The sequence below is a fragment of the Macrotis lagotis genome, chromosome X (assembly GCF_037893015.1).
Source record: "Macrotis lagotis isolate mMagLag1 chromosome X, bilby.v1.9.chrom.fasta, whole genome shotgun sequence".
NCBI classification, from domain to species: Eukaryota; Metazoa; Chordata; class Mammalia; order Peramelemorphia; family Peramelidae; genus Macrotis; species Macrotis lagotis.
The window spans coordinates 522,861,693-522,878,385 of record NC_133666.1 but is presented as its reverse complement, the minus strand read 5'-3'; the positions used below and the strand labels follow the sequence as shown (position 1 = coordinate 522,878,385).

General features: G+C 36.9%; 1 protein-coding gene and 1 pseudogene across 4 annotated transcripts in view; both read left to right on the top strand.

The window, feature by feature from the left end:
- LOC141503010 (N-acetyllactosaminide beta-1,6-N-acetylglucosaminyl-transferase-like) overlaps positions 1 to 16,693 on the top strand; it is a 146,861-nt gene that overhangs the window by 36,445 nt on the left and 93,723 nt on the right. The window lies entirely within an intron of this gene.
- On the top strand, positions 48 to 16,369 carry LOC141503011 (N-acetyllactosaminide beta-1,6-N-acetylglucosaminyl-transferase-like; annotated as a pseudogene).

Here is a 16,693-nt window from a genome sequence, read left to right as displayed (position 1 = left end):
TTAGTCTATTATTTGGTTTATTGGACATTTTATAAAAGAAATTACATAATTATAACTATTGTACTAAGGTACACTAAATGCCCATTAAATATGCCTATGAAATTTTAACAACTTTTTGTCACAAATCCATGATAGCATATGTAATCATTTTTAAAAGCGAGTTAAATGTTACATGGAACATCAATACCTTTGTTATATACTGGTCATAAGGTTTGCTTCCAGCTTTGTGGATGATGGATTTGAGTCAGAATGAGTCAGTTGAGATGGAGGTAAATTATTATCAAATCAAGAAATCAATCAACAAGTATTAAGTATTAAGTGTCACACAATATGCTGGGCACCAGGGATATCAATATTAATGAATAAAATAGCCTTTCTCAATGATGGAATAGCAGCAATGAGCAAGAAATTGGTAAACTGGGGCAGCTAGGTGGCACAGTGGATAGAGCACCTGCCCTGGAGTCAGGAGTACCTGTGTTCAAATCTGGCCTCAGACACTTTATAATTACCTAGCTGTGTGGCCTTGGGCAAGCCACTTAACCCCACTGCCTTGCAAAAAAAAATTAAAAAAAACAGGAATAGGTAAACTAGAAGACTCAAGAAGATTTTTTTATTCATTTTTTTAATGCAATTTGTCTCTTTAATCTTTGTCTCTTTATCACTACCACCATTAAAAGAATAAGAAAAGGCAAAACCCCTGTTGGGAAAATGTATAGTCAAGCAAAACAAATTCTTAAATGGGCCATGTCCAAAAAAATTATATCTCCATCTACCCTGTGTTTGGCCCTTAACCGGAGGTAGGTGGTGTGTTTCATTATGAGTCTTCTGGAGTCATGGTTGATCACCCAATATGGTTATTTGAAAAAGAATGGGGAAATAAAGTCAAAAGGAGTAGAGAAAATATTAAGAGGATGTGTCTTCAGCTGGGTGCAGAAGCTCCAAGTACAGTTATCCTTTTAACATTACAATTTTCCCCATCAGAGTTTCATTTTATCAAAGGTTGACAAATGAAATTAAATGGAAATTTTGGAGGAGTTTTGCATAAGCCAAAGATAACATGTAATGACCAGAAGGCAACACAGAAAAAGTTTAGAAACTCAGAAATGCATAAAATATATGTATTTCTTTTTATATCATAATAATTCAGATTTCCCTTGTATGAAGAGAGGGCTACAAAATTTTACATGAATTTTCCAGACTGTGGAAAATTAACCCTAACACTTTTCCCCCCAACATCTGCAATATGTAAGGAATAATTGTAGTGAGTTCATGAAATAAATGTAGTGATATATAATTAAGAAACTCAGGAAGGCTGGATGATGAGTAGATGACTTAAGTAAAACTTGCAACAACAGACACAATCATGACAGCCTATGTGTGATATACTTTATTCTTTTGTCTTGGTTTCTAGATTCATCAGGATAAGTTTCAAAAAGAGTCAAAAATATTGTATGGCCGGTGAATTATATCATGGCTGTTGATTTCTGTGGCTGAAAATAGATGTTACCTGTTCCTTAAGCTTATTTCAAGAAGTCTTTGCTAGGTTCACACCTCTCATTTATATATCCTGTTTGCATGAACAACAAAACAAGAGGTTAAAATGGGAGTTTAAAAACATGTAATGTGTACAGTTTTGTAGTACATTGCAATTATATGGCATTATAAATGCACATACAAATTTGAGCTGAAATGGAAGTTTGAATGGATAAGATAAGTTACTTGTTTTATTGTCTATAAAAGGTTAGATGAGAGAATTTTAGATTTATTACTGGGCCAATTGATTTATTTACAAACAAAATCACTGAAACCAAGAGAAGAAAGGAACTTACCCACGCTATTGAGTGAAAGTAATAGGATTCTCTGAGAACCCAGGCCTTCTAATAAAAAATAGATAAAATACCCTTTTCATTGCTCCCAGGTTAGATTATATATCTCCACTGTCTGTTCCAGGAAAATTGTGAACTATCATGGTTTTTTTAATTCATTGCTTATTATGTAGTAGCCTCAGAGGCACAAGAGGAATGTGAGATTGATTGTAAGCAGATTAATAAGGAATATATTGATAGGAACAATAATGTAGATTAATAAGTAATCTTTTAATAAGGACAATAATGATACAATAGAGTGCCAGATCTGAAGTCAGGAAGACTCAGCTTCTTGAGTTCAGATTTGGTTTTGACACTTACTAGAAGCGTGACCCTGGACAAGTCACTTAACTGTTTGTCTCAGTTTCCTCATCTGTAAAATGACCGGGAGAAGGAAATGGAAAACTAGTATCTTTGCCAAAAAAAAAAACCCACAAATGAAGTTGGATATAACTGAACGAATCATAGTGTAGCTATAAACTCTAATAACTTAGAATAAGACTTCTGAAACACCCAATATAATTTCATTTGGTCCTTACAACAACCCTGTGAAGTAGTTCTTTAATTATCCCCATTTTGCAGAAGAAATTGAGCCCTTTTTTGAAGGTTTTAGTGACTTGCCTAGGTCACACAATCTATTAAGTGTTTGAGGCAGGATTCAAACTCAAATCTTCCCATCTCCAGTTCAGTCTTCTGTTTTCCATGTCACCTAAATGAAACTGAGAAATCACCAATTCCCAAAAATTTAACAGAAGAAAGGCCTAAAAACTGTCTTGGTAGCATGATTTCTTAGAAAAAAGTGCCTAAAGATTTTCATAGGGTTTGATCAGTCAAATGTTAAGAGCTTACTTATATGCCTCTGCATACAGTCAAGATAGTCCCTGCTCTCAAGGAGTTCATTATCTGAATGGTTTGAGGGAGAGTCACAGTACAAGCCAGTCTGAGAGATGTGAGGTGGTACCTCAGAGTTGTTCTCTAAAAAAGTAGATGCACCTGTTTTTTAGCCTAAATGAAAATAAAAGCAACAATGAGGTAGCTGCCAACTATCTTTAGTACTTTGTCAGAAGCACAGGAAATAATGAAGAGAGATAGATCGATACATACAAAAATAGCTTTATAACATAAATGAAGAAAGGAGTAAAAGAAAAAGGGGTATCCATCAATTGAGGGGATGCCTAGGCAAATTGGGATTAAATGAACGTAATGGAATAGTATGTTCTAAGAATGACAAAAACAAAGAATTCAGAATGTGTATACACTGATGCAGAGAGAAGGAAGGAGAAATAGGTTAAACTTATATTCTGACTATATTAAGCAAAACTTGAGAACTCTGCTTAGTGCAGTATTTCATCATCATCACAAAGGACTGATGAAACATTTCTGCCATTCCTTGTCAAAGAGGTGAGTGCTAAATGAGAAGTTTTCAGAAATGACCAAAGTGTGTTGATTTCATTTGCTTAATTGCAATTATTTGTTCTATGGAAGACTTCTCTGATCAAGAAGGGAAGGGAAGGAGAAGGAAGGATCCTTGGGCAGTGACAAGAGATGGAAAAAAAAGTAAAAAGATATCAATGACATTTTAAAATTAAGAGATCCAATATCCAGTATACTTCTCCAAAATCAGTCCAAACATCTTTTTAAGTTTTTTAAGATACAGATTCCATGATACACTTCCTCCGAATATATCTTTAATTGCATTAGCTCAGAGACATTATTTCTATTTAAATATTAATATGAAATTATATTTCATTTATGTGTGTAATTATAATCACTTTGAAGACTTCATGTCTTTGCTCTTCCTCTAGCATATTCTTTTCTGCTACAGTAATATACAAAATTCCTCCAAAAGGCTTTCCCCATTTTTAGTGATCCCAAAACCTTAGGTTTCCTTAGATGGATAGATAGATAGAAAACATATAAGTAACCCTATTTATTCATATACATATATATATATATATATATATATATATATATATATATATATATATAAACTAGTTCAACATAATAGGTTTCCTTTGTAATTCAATGTTGTGTTTTGGAGTGGTTTTTTTAGCTTATATATTTCAAAACATTTGGAGGAGGGGTCCTTAGGTTTTACCAGACTGCCAAAGAGTCACCAAAAAAAGGTTCAGAACCTCTGCTTTAAGCTTTGTGTGCATAAGCCAAGAGAGATGAAGAATTAAGGGAAATTAGTGGAATAGTTCAGGCTCTAAACATTCTCACCTAAAATATATGCATGCTTTAACAGATTAAATTCATAGAAAACTGGGACAAAATCATTCCCTTCTGGTACTTGCAGATCATTCTATCAACTCCCCATCTTATTTAGCAAATCAAAGTCTGAGTGTTAAATAATGGAAAGATTATAAAATTTGGAGCCAGAAAACTGGGTTCAGATAAAAATTTCTAGGTCTCGGATTAGAGAACCTCAGTTTACATCTTGGCTCTGTTATTTGTTACCAAAGTGACCTTAAGCAAGTCACAACCTCTCTGGAAGTCAGTTTTCTCATCTGTAAAATGAGAGAGTTGGACAAGAAAACCTGTGAAGTCTTTTCTAGATCTAATCTATTTATAATACATGTGATGCAAAGATATAGATCATTGCCCCTAGTCTCTCCACAATGCCTAAGGTGCCAATTTCTTCATTTATAATAGCTCATATTGCTTTAATTCATAAAGTCTTAGGATCATAGATTAAGAAGCAGAAGATTTAGTTCAGCTCCCTCAATTCACTGAGAAGAAAGCAAGTTTGGATTTGCCAAGATTATACAAAAATAAACCTGAAACAAGATTCAAATCTAGTCTTACTGATTACAAGTCCAGACTGCTATATAATATATTAATATATTGGGGTATATGGGGTGTTCAGGGAGGACCAGTATCTGGTGAGGGCTTGCCAAACCCTTTTCAGGATTGTTCATTTACCTTTAGTGTCTATCTTCACCCAACTCTCATCACTTGTGACTCCAAGAAACTGTAGCATGTGCAGCAGCCACAAACTGGTCAAACTTTCTCTGCCAGCAGGTTAAATCATATAGACAAACCTCAAGTCTATCATGAGTTAGAAGGATGCCTCCTCCAAAAATGGGGATGGGTGAATGAGAATTTGTTCTAACAGCCATGAAGTTGCTGAGGCAGCTACTATGGAGCGTTTAGAGCTTGGTTATACATCAAAGACCACAAAGGTTTCCCTTCCCAACAGTCCTTTTGATTTTTGTCTTGCCACTGGACTTTACTCTGAAAGAGAGAGTGAAGCTAATGACTTTGTGCAATTCTGCCTCACTTAAAACCAATTCAAACACAAGTCAAGGCCCTCCCATGATGTCATTTATCCTCTTTGAAAAACCAAAGATGAACAACATATATTATATTGTGCTTCTGCTTCTACAAGCATTATCTTATCCTCATAGTGTTCCTATGAGGTCGGTGCTATTACTATTCTCATTTTACAGGAGGAAATTGAGACTTAGAATGGTCAATTAGTTTTACAGTTGCATAATAATACAATTTGTTTGAATGTTAATGATAATAATGAATGATATTTGTCCTGTGTTTTTGAAGACAACCATGTCAGGGAGGTGTTGCCACTATAAGCACATGAATTGTATTTGAGAGGGGATGCTGAGCTAAGTCACCAGCCTCACTCTCTCCCCGGAGCCATCTAGGTTCAGTGGCCAGATTATGAATCAGGATGACTGGAGATGGTCCTGGATAGGAAGCAATCACGGCTAAGTGATTTACCCAAAGTCACCCAGCTAATAAGTGTATGAGGCTGGATTTGAACTCAATTCCTCCTGACTCAAGGCTGGCACTCTAGCTGTCCACCCTGAATGTGCCCAATCTAATCTGATCTTGGAAAGTAAGCAGAGTCAGGCCTGGTTAATACTTGGATGGGAGACCACCTAGGAATACTGGTGCTATGGGTGCTATAAAGTAAAGACTAGAACATCAGATCCAGAATCAGGAAGTCCTGAGTTTAAGAGTGGTCAGAGACTTGATAGCTGGGTGATCCTTGCCAAGTTATTTATCTTCTATTTGCCTCAGTTTCTTCAACTGTAAAATGGGAATAATAATAGCATCTTCCTCCCAGGGTTATTGTGAAGATCAAATTAAGTAATAGTTTTAAGGTGCTTAGCAAAATATCTGAGATCTCATTGAAGAGAACCAAAAGCCTGGCACCTATGAAATGTTTATAAATAGTAGCTGCTGTTGTTGTTGTTGTTGTTGCTTTCCTGAATGTTCAGCTCCATCAAGTCACCTTTCCTCTTTATAAAAAAAAATCAGATTAGATTATTTCTAAGATCTCCTCTAGATCTAAAATAAAGCTATTCATTACCTTGCTGAACTTGCTAAAATACAGACTAAAAGTTATTGGATCTTTCTGTTACCTTTCTCTGAATTGTATTTCAATTGCCTAGGTCTTAACAGTATTAGACCTGAGATATTGTGGGAGTTTTGTGAATTAAAACCATGAAAACAGTTCTATAGATATAATCTGCATATATATTATTTGTGCTAATGGTATTTTTTTTTTTGCCACTATGCCATTTCTAATACCCTCTTTTTTTTATTTTTTTATTTTTCTAAGGCAAATGGAGTTAAGTGGCTTGCCCAAGGCCACACAGCTAGGTAATTACTAAGTGTCTCAGAGACCGGATTTGAACCCAGGTACTCCTGACTCCAAGGCTGGTGCTTTATCCACTATGCCACCTAGCTGCCCCTTCTAATACCCTCTTAAGGATACTGATGGGATAGAAGATTGGTGAAGAATTATAGGGGAAAAAGGGGAAAGTTGCATGTGAGCATGCAGACACTGAAAATCCCAGATTTTCTATTTCCTTTACTCTTTTTTTTGTTTTTTATAAATTTATTTTTATTAAAGATATTATTTGAGTTTTACAATTTTCCCTCCAATCTTACTTCCCTCCCCCACCCCCTCCTACGGAAAGCAATCTGTCAGTCTTTACTTTGTTTCCATGTTGTACCTTGATCCAAATTGGGTGTGATGAGAGAGAAATCATATCCTTAAAGAAGAGACAAGAAGTCTAAGAGGTAACAAGATCAGACAATAAGATATCCCTTTTTTTCCTAAATTAAAGGGAATAGTCCTTGAACTTTGTTCAAACTCCACAGCTCCTTATCTGGATACAGATGGTACTCTCCTTTGCAGACAGCCCAAAATTGTTCCTGATTGTTGCACTGATGGAATGAGTGGGTCCTTCAAGGTTGAACATCACTACCATGGTGCTGTTAGGGTGTACAGTGTTTTACTGGTTCTGCTCATCTCACTCAGCATCAGTTCATGCAAATCCCTCCAGGCTTCCCTGAATTCCCATCCCTCCTGGTTTCTAATAGAACAATAGTGTACCATCACATACATATACCACAGTTTGCTAAGCCATTCCCCAATTGAAGGATATTTACTTGATTTCTAATTCTTTGCCACCACAAACAGGGCTGCTATAAATATTTTTGTACAAGTAATGTTTTTACCCTTGTTCATCATCTCTTCAGGGTATAGACCCAGTGATGGTATTGCTGGATCAAAGGGTATGCACATTTTTGTTGCCCTTTGGGCATAGTTCCAAATAGCTCTCCAGAAGGGTTGGATGAGTTCACAGCTCCACCAACAGTGTAATAGTGTCCCAAATTTCCCACAACCCTTCCAAAATTGATCATTATCCTTCCTGGTCATATTGGCCAATCTGAGAGGTGTGAGGTGGTACCTCAGAGAAGCTTTGATTTGCATTTCTCTAATAATTAATGATTTAGAGCATGTTTTCATATGGCTATGGATTGCTTTGATCTCCTCATCTGTAAATTGCCTTTGCATATCCTATTTCCTTTACTCTTGAAAAGCTTTTATTCCTCCAGTTTCAAGAGAGAGACAAGATTGGAGAAAGATTGACATGCCCTGTCGACCACTGAGAACAGTGGGTTGCAATGCTCAGACTGGCATTTTCTTTGTTTCTTTGTTTGTTTGTTTCTTTCTTTGGTTTTTGGTTTTTGCAAGGTCAAATTAGAACTCAGGTCCTCTTGACTGCAGGGTGGATGCCATTTTCAGTAATGGACTCTACCAAAGCTGGAACCTAAGTCTTAAATTCTATATCTTCAGCAAAACTTAAAAAAAGGTATATTCCAGAAATGCTCTATGATTATCATGGAGTCCCCACCTTTCCTAGGAATCTCCAAGCAATGCAATTGTGAATTCTTTTCCTTTTCCTTCTGTAATATACTTATCTATTGTACATTTTGTTTAACAAGCTTAACTGGTATATTTTTTGGTATTTATAAGATAAATTTCACATAAAGTTAAATCTATAAAACAAGGTAAACATTATATTCTCCACTGATGATATTGCTATGTCATAAATTAGGGGTGAGTGAAACATATTAACTTCTTTAAACAATGAATTTATTGCTATGATAAGTGAAATCTGAAATAAGAAGATTGTCACAGGAATTGAAGTTCTTTTCCAATCTACCTGGTTTCACCAAAAACTATGATTGGTGAAATTTGAAATAACTAGGAAAACAAAGGTTCAAATTCTTGAGAATGTTGATTTATTAAGCAATGCATGCCAACTGAATAACAAATCAGGGGAAGAAAGATTGTTATGCATAAAAGAAACGAATAGTGTATAAACCAGGATATAATATTAAATAATCTTATTTCTAACTGAAGGGAAGATTAGAGGCTTTCTGAGTTGAGAGGGAGAGAAGTAACAAGTGCAATTCTCTGAATCAGAAAAAGAAATGTCCCACTCTCTGCATTGCTCTTTGCATCAATCAAAGGAAGAAGGAAATAGCAAATGATTGATCAGTACAAGACGGTTTTCAAATAAGGCAAATGGGTTGCTTGAGAACTATAACTGTGAGAAAACTGCACCAATCCTCAGAGATTTTACATGTGTTTCTGGTCCCTATAACCAAGTTCCTTAGTTAAAGGCCTCCAAGCAATAAGGTGCTCCAGTTTCCCAGCCATGCAAGTCTAAGTTCAAACAATGAAGTAAATTTTTCTTGTGATTTCTGTAATTGAAAAATGTTTTCTAGGCTGAACGAATTAAAGTTTTTCTAAGAAAAATGGGGCTTGATAGTAATACTTATTACAACCTACAATGACATAATGTGACATATGATGTTTGTCTTTCATTTTCTCAATCAAAGGAAGAAGGAAATAGCAAATGATTGACCAGTACAAAACAGTTTTCAAATAAGGCAAATGGGTTGCTTGAGAACTATAACTGTGAGAAAACTGCACCAATCCTCAGAGATTTCAGATGTGTTTCTGGTCCCTATAACCAAGTTCCTTAGTTAAAGGCCTCTAAGCAGTAAGGTGCTCCAGTTTCCCAGCCATGCAAGTCTAAGTTCAAGCAATGAAGTAAACTTTTCTTGCAATTTCTGTAATTGAAAAATGTTTTCTAGGCTTATTGAATTAAAGTTTTTCTAATAAAAATGGGGTTTGATAGTAATACTTATAGCCTTATAACCTACAATGATGTAATGTGACATATGATGTTTGTCTTTCATTTTCTTTTCTTTTCTTTTTTTTGCAAGGCAGTGGGGTTAAGTGGCTTGCCCAAGGCTACACAGCTAAATAATCATTAAATGTCTGAGACTGGATTTGAACTCAGGTACTCCTGACTCCAGGGCTGGTGCTCTATCCACTGTGCCACCTAGCCGCCCCTGTCTTTCATGTTCAGAGGACTAATGACATCAGGGGAGGTGATGCTATGACAAGCACATACACTGGATTTGAGTGAGGTGGGTGCTGTGCTAAGTCACCAGCCTCACTCTCTCCTCTCTGGAGCCATCTGGGTCCAAGGACCAGATATAAATCAGGAGAACTGGAGATGATCCTGGATGCAGGCGATCAGGGTTAAGTGCCCTAGGTCATACAGCTAGTAATTGGTAACTGCCTGAGGCTGGATTTGAACTCCTCTCCTCCTGACTTCAAGGCCAGTGTTCTACCCAATGCACCATCTAGCTGCCCATGTGTGCAACATATAAGATTTGTGTTGTTTAGTCATTTCTAGTCAGATCTGACTTTTCATGACTTCATTTGGGGCTTTCTTGCCAAAATTACTGAAATAGTTTACCATTTCCTTCTCCAGCTCATTTTACAGGTGAGAAAATAGAGGTAAACAGAGTTAAGTGACTTGCCAAGTGTCACACAGCTAGTGAGTGTCTGAGACCAGTTTTGAATTCAGGAAGATGAGTCTTCCTAACAGCAGGTCTGGCACTCCATCCACTGTGCCACCTAGCTACCCTGACAAATGAGGATTTAGGAGGAAATAAAGGGTTAAGTGATTTTCTATTTGAGTAGTAAATGTGTACTCATAAAATGACTTTCCAGGTAACAATGCTGCTCACTTGGCAGGGCTACTATTTAAGCAAATAAAACCTGAGGACAACTGAACACCATTAACAGGAAGTAGCATTGCTAACACAATTACTAATCTCTGGCTGGGAGAGAAAGCCACCTGGAGAGTATAGTATGTGACTTTAAAAATAGTCATGTCTCACATAAATGATTTTATCTCAGCACAGGAATATGAAGAAATATCAGTGCATACTCATATCCGCCTGAGGTTAGCAAAAGGCTAAGAGGAATTCGAATAAATAAGCAGGCTTCCTTCAAATGTTCACCAGAGTAGTGGAGAGACAGGAGGAAACTGGAAAATGAAAAATTAGGCAGAAAAGATACATGAGTAGAAAAGCTGCCCAAATGCTTCTGCCAAGAGGATCTAGATCATGGGACACCCCCAAAAAATGGAAGTTAAACTGTTAACTGGGATTCTATCAGACAGAAACCCTGTATCATTTTTTTTTGTTTGCTTTCTTATTGTGAAAAATAGGACCTTGAAAACAATGTCTTTTTGTACTAGTTCTCCTTGCTATTCTAATTTTTGTTCTCTTTTACAATCATAAATTGCTGGGGCAAAAAAGAGTCCAGAGAACAGCTATATCTAATAGTGCTGAATTAGCAAGAAGTCTGTAATCAAATTATAAAAGGAGAGAACTTTCTTTTTTAACAAAAGTGTTCTTAGAACACTTAGTATGATTACGTGTAGGCAACAACTGATTCAGATTCATTATATAATAAAAACTCTGGCAGTTGAAGAAATCAAATTTTCTTTGGCCTACATAATGGTTATACACAAAGACTTCTAAACCTTTGATAGATTCTTCAGGGAGGTTTACATACCCCAGAATATTTACTGTGTTCGTATGGATAAGTAGGTAGCCCTCGCGTTTTATGAGGAAGTAGGAGGATTTCTGGACTGTTTTTCCAATGCTTCCCTTGCTTAAAGATGGCATATGTGGTCTATTCTGGAATATCCAGGTTCCAGGCTGAATTGAACTGTATGAGAGACCTTGTAGCCTTGAAGGTTCAGTGGAAGTGCATCAACAACATTTGTGGGCAAGATTTTTTCCCTGAAAACTAAAAAGGAAAGAATCCAGCATTTGAAAAGTTTTAAAGGGGAAAAATATCACCCTGGGGGGGGCTGCCTCCTGAGTATTTTATTTGGAGGACTAAATATAGCCATGAAAAGTAAGTAGGTTCAATTATATTTTTTTTATTGACCAAACCTGGACATTAAAAAACCCACCTTCCCATAATCTGACCATATACTTTTTCTTGGCTTATTTTGCCTTCACAAGAGAGTTTGTCAAATTTGTTCTACAAGACCAACAGGTTATTGACTTACTTGATTATTCAAAGGATGCCTACAATCCTGATGAGCATTTCCAGGTGACTCTCGATAGGGATCCAGGTATGTGTCTCACATGTGCCATTACTTCGAATGAAAAAAACAAGAACAAAAATATTAAAAGCTTTATATTGCAGAAATGATAGATACTATACAAAGTAACAGAAAACACGTCCTTACAGAATAAAATAAGATCTCTTATAGAAAAACCTCTTAGCATAAGAAAATGAGCAGTTATCTCTTTAGAATATAATAACTTATTTTCAAAGTTTGATTCTATCCTAAAATACATTTATTTCAAGCAATTTAGGAACCATTAGCATGCAGGTATAAACCCAATTCCTCTAGCATGAGGGCATTTAAAATTAGATACTATAATTTGAGGCAGCTAGGGTGATGCACTTGAGTCTAGAGTCAGGAAGACTCATCTTCATGAGTTCAAATCTGACTTCAGACACTTACTAGCTCTGTGATCCTGGGCAAATCAACTTAACCCTGTCTGCTTCAATTTCCACAGCTGTAAAAGGAACTGGAGAAGTAAATGGCAAGCCACTACAATATCTCTGCCAAGAAAACCTCAAATGAAACCATAAAGAGTTGAACATGAGTAAACAACAACTACAATTTAGAAACAAGGATCCTGACCCTCATCATCTCATATCTTTATTCTATCCTCCACATTTCTGCCATAATGATGTTCATAAGAGTTCTTAAACTTCTATTCAATAAATTCCAGCAGCTCTACTACTGTCTCTAGAATAAAATAGCTTTTAAAGTTTAGCTTTTAAAACCCTTCATAGTCTTGCCCTGTTTATCTTTCCAGCCTCCTTGTACTTGAGTCTCTGTACTAAAGATCTTGGCCTTATACTACTGGCCTTCTCTGTCTTCTTCATATATGATAAACCATCTCCAATCTCCATGCTTTGGTAGTAGTAGTTTGCCATGCCTAACCTCAACTTTATAGAAACATTCTCTTTGAATATGTAGCTCATGTACCATCTTCTATGAGAAGCCTATTTTTATTTCTCTTTCCTAATTGCTAATGCCTTCTCTCCCAGACTACTTTGTCTTAATTTGTATTTAGTCTCTTAATTGTTATTCTGCATTTACATAAATACTTGTCTCACCTCCTCCAACAGAATGTAAGCTCTTTGCAAGTGAAGATTGCTTTTTTTTTACTTTGTATATCTACATTTGTATATCTACCTACTAGGGTTATTCTTAGTATCAAATGCTGTGGGAGTATAATATTTGTAAAGTACTTTACGAACTTTAAAAGAGGCACATAATGCAAGCTATCTGTACTCTCCACCTTCCATCCAAACCAAGCTGGTTAATGTTTCTCATATATCACCTACTTCCTGCCTCTCAGTCTTGTCAAGTTGTTTTCTATGCCTAGGAATGCTCTTCCTCTACATATCTTGGAAATCCTGGATGCCTTCAAAGCTCTTCAGTTGTCTTACTGTCCTGTTTTGTAAAGCATTGCATCTGGCAAATAATAGGCACTCAATAAATGTTTATTCCCTCCATCCTTGTGTTCCTTCCACTTTGCTATGGAGTTTCTTGGGATGTATATTCCTGTTTATATTTGTCCATGAATATATTGTCTCCTTTCCCTTTAAAAATGTTTCTCTTGGGGAGGCTAGGTGGCTCAGTGAATAGAGCACTGGCTTGGAGTCAGGAGTACCTGGATTCAAATCCAACCTCAGACACTTAATAATTACCTAGCCATGTGGCCTTGGGCAAGCCACTTAACTCCATTGCCTTGAAAAAATCTAAAAACAAATGTTTCTCTGATTTGTTCTTTGAACATTTTAGTCCTCCTTTATACATAATTCCAAATTGTTGTCTAGAATGACTGGTGCAAGTTTGTAGCTCTTCTACCAGCACTTTAGTCTGCCTATCTTTTCACCACCCATTCCAACTGACTTTTCCCTATCTTTTTTTTGTTATTGCCATTATTTATTTGCCTATTTTGGGGATATGAAATCAACTTCAAAATTTTAATTTATCTCTACCAGTGATTCTTCTATGGTGTTCTTGCTTTAAAAGTACTTCTTATGGTGAGCCATTTCCCTTCTGTGGTCCCCCAAGTTTGAAGAGTCTTTCTCAGCCTTGTTCTGGACTGTTCTCTCTGGGGAGTTCTCTGACCTGTATGGGATTAAGACATTGATGCAATGAGAACTAACTGTAGTTGGACCTATTTCCACTTTCTCCATGTCACTATTTTAAGTTCCCTCTCTTTTATGAAGATGATTTTCTTTAATTTCCCAACTGATCTCAGGTAACCGGTTGAGAAACAACTGAGGGAAGGTCCCTGTGACATTTCTGAGGGAAATTCTGAGACACATTTGCAACTAGGTCTCTTTTCTGCTCTTTTCTCACTCCTTCTGGTTGTTGCCTGTTTCCTCTATAACTTAGTATCTACACTGCTAGCCTTTCCTCCACAGACTTCTTCCATCAGGCTCCATAATCCACTTTAGTCACCTTTTTTTCCTTATTCTCATGTCTCAAGGGTTGGCCTGAATCATGTGCTTCAAAACACTCAGGGATCTGGGTCCCCAAATACCACAGAAGGATGTTGGGCCTCAAATACATTCTTTTTTTTTAACCTATTTTATCTATTTTTAATCCAAATGAGGTCTATTAATAATTTCTTTTAATTACTTTTAGATGTACTTATGGAAACAATTATGAAATACTTCTGCACCTCACATGAATAGCTATCAATTTGGAGAAAATAGCCGTCAAATAATTCCAATTAAGCAATCTCTATCAGGAGAAATCAGTAAGAAAATTCCAATCAATAATCAGAAAGTGATATGATAAGATGTGCCCTTTTATAGGACTGTAAAAAAAGTGGAATAATTCAGGCTAATGTCTTTATGTAACAGGGATTCCTACTTTATTTGAAAAGATACCTAGTGAGGACAGACTGAAAAAACTTTTCCCATTAGAAAAATAAATGGCAATTCTTCAGAAGTTCTATCTAGAACTCAAACTGAGAAGTCTGTAGGGTATCCTTTTTTTTATTTAATTTTTTTAATTCTCATTTTGTACAAATGTTTTTTTTTACATTAATAAAATATTCTTGTTTAAGAGTAAACAAAATACCCCTCCCTCCATGAATATAGACTTGCTTGGGCGATAAAGTAAAGGGGAGAGAAAAAAAATTAAAATTAAAACAAAATAATAGTAATAATTGTACAGGTAGCACAATGGACAAAGCACCAGCCCTGGAGCCATGAGCACGTGAGCCTACATCCAGCCCTGTAGACCCAACAATCACCCAGTCATGTGACATGCAAGCCACCCGATCCCCACTGCCCTGCCAAAACCAAATAGAAGGGGAAAAAAAGACCCAAAATAAAATAAAATAGTAATCATAGTAGGGGTGGCTGTGTGGCAGACAGAGCATTGGCCCTTGAGCCAGGAGCACCCGGGTCCAAATCCAGCCTCAGACACCCAAAGATCACCCTGCTATGTGGCCCCAGGCAGGCCACCCTGCCCCATTTGCCCTGCACCCACCCCCAAATAATAATAATAAAAAATGTGCTTCAGTCTTTGTTCCAACACCAACAACTCTGTCATGGGTAGATCACATTCTTTATGGTAAGTCCATCGCAAAAGTAGCTTCCATATTTTTCCGACGTTGCCATTGCTGATCGCAACTCCCTCCTTTCTTATTTCTCCACTACCGTGTACCATATTTTCTCTCTCCTTTCACTCTGACTCTGCTGTAGGGTCGTTGAGTGGCGCAGCAGACAGATCCCTGGTCCTGGGGCCAAGAAGCCCTGAGCCTCCATACCACCCCTTAGGCCCAGAATCTACCTGGCCCTATGGTCCTGGACAGGCCTTCCAATCCCAGACCCTTGCAAGAAGTAAAAAAGAAAATGTGTTATATCTGACCACTGTCCCCCCATGGTCCATCCTCTCCTCCTTTATTCAGATTCCCCACCCCTTCCCCTTGCCCCCCCCTCCTTCTTACTCCAGATGTCTATACCCCATTGAGTATATTTACTGTTTCCTCTCCTAGTCACCTCTGATGAGAGCAATGGTTGCCTCATTCCCCCTTGCCTCCCCTCTTCCATATCATTGCAATAGCTCATTGTAATAAAGAAAAAACTTATTATATGAAATATCTTGGCCTATTTCCCCTCTCCTTTTTCTTTCTCCCATTACATTTCCCTTTTTTTTCTATTGACTCCATTTTTACACCATATTTTATCTTCGAATTCAGTTTTCTCCTATGCTTCAACTATAAAAGCTCCCTCTACCTGCTCTATTAACTGAGAAGGTTCATATGAGTGTTATCAGTACCATTTTTCTATGCAGGAATACATGCAGTTCATCCTCATTAAGTCCCTCATATTTTCCCCTTCTCCTCCAATCTCTAATGCTTCACCTGAATCCTGTATCTGAAGATCAAACCTTCTGTTCAGCTCTGGCCATTCCAAAAGGAACATTTGAAATTCCCCTGGTTCATTGAAAGTCCATCTTTTTCGCTGGAAGAGGACATTCAGCCTTGCTGGGTAGTTCATTCTTGGATGCATTCTAAGCTCTTTTGCCTTCCAGTATATTATATTCCAAGCCCTACGAGCTTCCAATGTAGTTGCTGCTAAGTCCTGTGTGATCCTGACTGCAGCTCCACAATATTTGAACTGTGTCCTTCTGGCTGCTTGTAATATTTTCTCTTTGACTTGGGAGTTCTGGAACTTGGCTATAATATTCCTAGGGGTTGGGTTTTTGGGATCTCTTTCTCGGGGGGATCGGTGGATTCTCTCCATTTCTATTTTGCCCTCTGCTTCTAGAATATCAGGGCAATTTTCCTGTAGTAATTCTTTGAAAATGATGTCAAGGCTCTTTACCTGATCATGACTTTCAGGTATTCCAATAATTTTTAAATTATCTTTCCTAAGTCTGTTTTCCATTTCAGTTGTTTTTTCAGTGAGATATTTCACATTTTCTTCTAATTTTTCTTTTTTTTGGTTTTGAATTATTGATTCCTTATTTCTGGTAAATTCATCAATCTCCCTGAATTCTATTCTTTGTCTGAAGGATTTGTTCTCCTCAGAGAGTTTTCTTATCTCTTTTTCCATTTGGCCAATTTTG